Raw genomic sequence first — 7282 nt, 5'->3', positions numbered from 1 at the left:
TTTTCTAATGTCAAGTATCATTTCCTTAGACCATGAGATTGTGCAACTCCTGGATACCGTAGGAATGCTTTGGGTGTACCAAACATCACAACGTAACTGGGTGGCTATAAAGGTGCACTACAGGTATCTCTGAAAGTGTCTGTTGGGTTGGTACGAATCGAGACTGGGAATTGTCACTCCATATGACGGAGAGGTATCTCTGGGCCCACTCGGTAATGCATCATCATAATTAGCTCAATGTGACTAAGGAGTTAGCCACATGATCATGCGTTACGAAACGAGTAAAGAGACTTGCCGGTAACGAGATTGAACGAGGTATGGGGATACCGACGAGCGAATCTCGGGCAAGTAACATACCGATAGACAAAGAGAATTATATACGGGATTGATTGAATCCCCAACATCGTGATTCATCCGATGAGATCATCATGGAACATGTGGGAGCCAATATGGGTATCCAGATCCCGCTATTGGTTATTGGCCGGAGAGATGTCTCGGTCATGTCTGCATGGTTCCCGAACCCGTAGGGTCTACACACTTAATGTTCGGTGATGCTAGAGTTGTTATGGGAAATAGTATGTGGTTACCGAAGGTTGTTCGGAGTCCCGGATGAGATCCTAGATGTGACGAGGAGTTCCGGAATGGTCTGGAGGTGAAGATCGATATATTGGACGAAGGGTATTGGAGTCCGGAATTGTTCCGGGGGTATCGGGTGACGACCAGCGTGTCCGAAAGTGGTTTCGGAGGCCCCGACAAGTGTTGGGGGCCTTATTGGCCAAGGGGAAGGGGCACACCAGCCTACTAAGGGGCTGTGCGCGCCTCCCTCCCCATCTCACGTAACCAGGAGAGGTGGGGGTGCCTCCCCTAGGGCAGCCTCCCCTCCTGGCTTGGGTGGCAAGTCTCGTAGGGGTGGGGCGCCCAAAACCCATCTAGGGTTCCCTCCCTGGCCGCCGCCCCTCACCTAGATGGGATCTGAAGGGGCCGGACCCCTCTCCCCTTCTCCTGTAAATAGTGGGGGTGGGAGGGCTTCCAGAAGACCGAGACCCTTCCCCTGGCGCAGCCCCTCCCCCTCTCCTACACCTCATCCTCCTCCGTAGCGCTTGGCGAAGCCCTGCCGGAGAACCAGGAGCTCCATCACCACCACGCCGTCGTGCTGTCGGAGTACTCCCTCAACTTGTCCTCTCCCCTTGCTGGATCGAGAAGGAGGAGACGTCCTCGGGCTGTACGTGTGTTGAACGCAGAGGCGCTGTTGTTCGGTGCTTAGATCGGAATCAACCGCGATCTGAATCGCTGCGTGTACGACTCCACCCACCGTGTTCTTGTAATGCTTCCGCTTAGTGATCTTCAAGGGTATGAAGAGGCACTCCCTCTCTCTCGTTGCTAGTATCTCCTAGATTGATCTTGGTGACATGTATGATTTTTTTGAATTATTGCTACGTTCCCCAACAGCGTGATCTCCAAGGAGAAGGTAACCAAGTGGATGAGCAAAGCTCTCACACAAAATAAGAGCTAATCCTTTGGTAACCCTAGCTAGGAGGAATAGGAGGTCTATTTATAGTCTTAGTGCAATGGGGACGAAATGAGGGGGTACATGGGCCTCGGGCCCGAAACTGGACATAGCCAGGGGACGAACGTCCGGTGGGCGTCGGACGTCCGGAGACTCGGGATGGTCTAGACGTCCGTAGATCTTTGGACTTCCGTAGATTAGGCTCTAATTCCATGGCTCCAGACGTCCCATCTTCCTCGGATTTCCGTAGATTTTGTTCTGTTGTCGTGGCGTCGGTCGTCCGGGGGGGGGGGCTCGGTCATCCGGAGCCTTGGAGGTGTCGGACGTCCGGTCCAGGACGGACATCAGGCCATTGTAGCATGCGTTGGCCCGGTTTCCTTGGGCTGGTGTGACCTTCAGGGCCAGATGTCCGGGCTGGTTCGGTCGTCCGGTGGCTGTAGCTTTTGTGGCAGCTCTTCTTCTTCTTCTCTGTCTTCACGTCCATCTTCCTCTTCCGATTCCCCTTGCTCCTTAGCTTCTTCATGGCTAACTCCTTGATACTTGAGTATGCACAATGTCTCCGTTTGAGGTAGTAGCCATGTCTCATGTGAATCGAAGTGGAATTGTGAGAGGAGAGATGACACCTTGGTTTCGAGAGCTCTTGCACGTGCTCGTGTCACGGGTCCACTGGGCACTTGGTGCGACGATGGTAGGTCCGTGGGGATGACCTTGGGATGCTCCGCATCACAGAGCCTTGTGACCGTTTCAACAGCTTTGTCAACAGCACCTACTACAAGTTCGCCACGATGGAAACCATCGACGATGTAAAAGCGCTTAGTGTTACGGGCTTGGCCTGCCAGAACCTTGTCGAAATCCATGACCGCTACAGGGTCTGGGGCAGAGTGAAGAAGGACTCCCTGTTCGAACTCGCCTCGGCCATCATCGACCCTTCTATGAAAAGTTGAAGTTGGATGCCCAGAGAACAAGTCCCCTATCCTAGCACAGGGCCTGGATGCGGCAACTAGATGAACCTCACCTCATGTTCGTGGCCAAGAGCGTGTACACATGCTACGAGATGCACAGGCGGGTCGCTGACATGAGGAAGTGCCTCGTTACCCAAATCGACGAGCCCGGATCGAGACACAAGCAAATCAAGTGTCACAAGAAGTAGATGATGATCAGATGATCGTTAATGCTAGTTAATCATGCATGTAATATATAGTTTACTTTATTGGTGTGTGGAAATGTCATGTGTGTAGTAGCCACCTATGTAATTATGCATGTAATAATTTACTTTAGTGTGTACAAATGCCATGGTTGTAGTAGCCACCTATGTAAGTGGATGTTTAATTTGATTATGCAACCATATCCTTATAAGTGTGTATATAATGTTGTTGTTCTATATGCAATCCCATCGAACAACACACACGTCTTGTTAGCAGTAACCGCCTGTGTTCTTATTGGTCTTCGCACACATTTCTGATTGCAAACCTGTTTGCCGCATATCACACACATCTTGTTATATTGAACCGTTTCTGTTCTCTTGTCTCAACACAAACAGTTCATCCGAGTGAACTGCATGCCGTATATCACACACACCTTTGATCTGGCTGACTGTTTCTTTTGTGTTGCCTAATCACAAACAGTTCATCTAAGTGAACCGTATGCTGTATATCGCACACACCTTCATCTAGCTGCCCTTTTCTTTTGTTCCTCCTCAACGCAAACAGTTAATTGAACTGAACTGTAAGCCCGGCATTGCACACGCAACTAAAATCTGAACCATGTTTGATGCATCCTCCATCGCAAATCTTTTGCACCTTTTTTGATGGGTTTTTTACACCATCGTTTGTGATTATTGCATCGCACACAGTTTCGTCGAAGAGTCTCTGATTGCAGTGTCGCGTTAGTAGCATCCTGCAGTAGTGAGAGCCCTTAGGGCATCGTTTAGACTTTCGGTTTTGTTTAGATTAAAAGTTCACCATAGCTGCAACTTTGCGTACTTCATTTGTGTTCAACGACCAGACCAAGACGTCACAGAACCCCACCTTGATCAATAAAGCTTTCATCTTATATTCGCAATATCTAGATTGCAATCTTAGTTTCTTGCCCATTCTTCGTTTGCTTGTAGGAAATAGACCTTCGTGGTCAGGTTGACCGTGCTCCGGTGTGGTCAATAACCCCTCGGAGTTGGTTAAGCGATTGCTAAGGCACGACGTCCTCGCACGTTCATAGCCGGATCGTCAAAGTCTAGTCCTCCAAAATGATATTCACCATATCATCAAAAGACAGGACACCTTTGCCTCTATCATACCATCAAAGTAAGGACCTCTACGGTGTTAATTTCCCTCGCTAGACGCCATACTCTCCTAGGTTGTGAAACCAAGGCTATGATGACCAAAGCTATGGAAATCAAGGCAATGGAGACCAAAGCTCTGATACCACTTGTAGGATCGAAAGTAGGTCTAGAGGGTGGTGATTAGACTACTTGACCAAATAAAAATCTAGCCTTTTCCCAATTTTAAGTGTTGGCAGATTTTAGCAATCAACCTACAGATGCAATTCTAAGAGTGTAGTAGCGGAAAGTAAAACATTGCATATGAAGGTAAAGGGAAGGGCTTGGAGAAGGCAAATTCAATGTAGACACAAAGATTTTTGGCGTGGTTTCGATAGGTGGTGCTGTCGTACATCCATGTTGATGGAGACTTCAACCCACGAAGGGTAACGGTTGCACAAGTCCATGGAGGGCTCCACCCATGAAGGATCCATGAGGAAGAAACCTTGTCTATCCCATCATGGTCATCACCCATGAAGGACTTGCCTCACTCAGGTAGATCTTCATGAAGTAGGCGATCTCCTTGCCCTTACAAACTTCTTGGTTCAACTTCACAATCTTGTCGAAGGTTCCCAAGCGAAACCTAACCTATCTAGGAGACACCACTCTCCAAAAGTTAATAGATGGTGTGTTGATGACGAACTCCTCAAATGGAGAGGAGGGTAGAGGGGTATATATAGCCTCCACACAAAATCCAATCGTTACACACATTTGACCCAACTCAGTCAGACTGAATAGAGGAAGTCGGTGAGACCGATTTAGTTCAAAATGTGAACGTTAGGAATCTCGGTGGGACCGACTGGAAGAACTCAGTGGGACCGATATGCTAGGGCTAGGGCAAAACCTCATCTCAGTGAGACTGATTGCATGAACTGGTGAGACCGATTTCAGCAAAGAGCAAACAGAGAGTTGGTCAAGCAAACTCAGTGTGACCGATTGCACATTTCGGTGAGAATATAATAATTACAACAGGCAACAAAGGGTTTGCAAGGACATCTCGGTGAGACCGAGATCCGTATCGGTGTGACCAAATTGTCTAGGGTTTTTGGCAGTGGCTAGGTCAAATGAACTCGGTGGCGCCGGATAGATCAAATCGGTGGGGCCAAGTTTAACAATGAGGTTTCGATAAATGTGGAAATGAGAAAGTGGTTGAGGGTTTTGGAGCAATATCACTGAGCACTTTGACCAAGTATACCATTAAGCAAACCCCTCATCCCCTTTTAATAGTATTGGCTTTCCTATGGACTCAATGTGATATTGGATCACTAAAATGAAAATGAAGAGTCTTGAGCTTTAGCCAATCTTTGTCGTTAGCATTTTGAGGGGTCCACATCTCTAGTCCATGCCATGCCAATCATTGAACTTTTTGAAATATTTAACGTGAATGGATATTAGTTCACTGAGCTATATCTTGTTATGAATTACGAAAACCACCCGGGAATTAGTTGCACTTTCAGCTTCATCGTTGAGACAGTTAAGAGGACAGTAGCGGACCAGAAGAGGTCTTGTGGATATGCCCCACACATCCAGACATTATCAACTCCAAGGTAGGAACTGTGACATATCTGCTTGATAGAGAGCATCTACCCCTCAGGCCAAACTTTGAGGACAAGAAGGTTTTCATGGATGTCTCACATCCTATTTGTGCTGAAGCCCAGGAGAAGATTGAGAGAGCTAAGGCTACAAAAGCAGCAAAGGCAACAAGTGCCCCAGATGCTTTAGTTGTGAATCTCAATACCAAGCAAGATCAACTCAGTTATCGGCTTGAGGCTGCCATGAGAATTTAGAAGAGCTTGGCCACCTTGTCTCAAAATCAGGATAGTCTTGAAAGGATCATACAGACAAAAATACATGACCTTGATGTGAAGGTCACAAAGATTCAAACCATTTTGGAGAAGCTAAGGGATGATGCTGAGGACAGTGATGATAGACCCACGACAAATACATTCCAGAGAGTGCCAAGGGCACAAAGATCATCAGCTGTGCTAGTTGCCAAAGACTTAAGGACTACCATCTCAGCTCCTGCAGCCACTGCCACAGTTGCCCCTACAGTGTCAACTCCTCCAGCTCCCAGACTTCAGACAAAGGCATTTGCAGACGCGGTCATCTCAACACCATTTACGCACACCAGAGCAACAAGCCAGAACACCCATTCAAGATCTCACAGAGATCGTGCTTAGAGTGTCGTATAGCACTATATGTTTTCGAATTTTTTGGTAACTTGTTGACAAAGGGGGAGAAAGTGACTTTCGTCTTTTGTTGGTTTTATTTGCCATGCTACTCTTGCTACTTTCACCTTTCAACATATAGCTCATTGAACCATTATCCATTCAAGTCTAATATTTTAGAAAGTTCAATGAATGGCATGGCATGGACTAGAGATGTGGACCCCTCAAAATGCTAAGGACACATATTGGCAAAACTTCAAGACTCTTCATTTATATTTTAGTGATCCAAGATCATGCTGAGTCCATCGGAAAGCCAATACTATTAAAAGGGAATGAGGTCTTGCTAAATGGTCTACTTGCTCAAAATGCTTAGTGATATTGCTCCAAAGCCCTCAACCATTTTCTTATTCCAAATATGTCCAAAACCCAAAGTCAAACTCAGCCCCACTGATATCTCCTATTCGGCGCCACCGAGTTATTATGACATAGCCATTGCCAGAATCCCTAACAGTTCGGTCACACCGATACGGATCTTGGTCTCACTGAGATGGCCTTGCAATCTTTGTTGCTTGTTGCAATTACTTTGGTCTCACCAAATTTGTGATCGATCACACCGAGTTGTCTTGACATTTTCTCTGTTGCCTTATTGCTTCACTTCGGTCTCACCGAGTTGATGCAAATCGGTGCCACCGAGTTGATGTTTGCCCTAAGCCCTAGCACATCGGTCCCACCGAGTTGTTCCAGTTTGTCCCATCGAGATTCCTAACGTTCACATTTTGAACTGAATTGGTCTCATTGAGTTCTTTCGGTCTAACCGAGTTGGGTCAAATGTTTGTAGCGGTTGGATTTTGTGTGGAGGCTATATATTCCCCTCCACCACCTTCTCCATTTATGAGAGAGCCATCAGAACGTGCCTACACTTCCAGCATACATTTTCTAACAGAGAACCACCTACTCATGTGTTGACATCAAGACATTCCAATCCTACCACAAGATTCTCGATTTCTAGCCCTCCCCAAGTTGCTTTCCACTCAAATCATCTTTCCACCATATCCAAATCTGTGTGAGAGATAGTTGAGTGTTGGGGTGACTATCATTTGAAGCACAAAAGCGAGGAGTTCATCATCAACACAACATCTATTACCTTTTGGAGAGTGGTGTCTCCTAGATTTGTTAGGTGTCGCTTGGGAGCCTCCGACAAGATTGTGGAGTTGAACCAAGAAGTTTGTAAGGGCAAGTATATCGCCTACTTCGTGAAGATTTACTCGAGTGAGGCAAGTCCCTCATGGGCGA

This window comes from Triticum urartu, chromosome 5 (assembly GCF_003073215.2).
Source record: "Triticum urartu cultivar G1812 chromosome 5, Tu2.1, whole genome shotgun sequence".
NCBI lineage: Eukaryota > Viridiplantae > Streptophyta > Magnoliopsida > Poales > Poaceae > Triticum > Triticum urartu.
Note: the sequence above shows the minus strand (reverse complement) of the source record.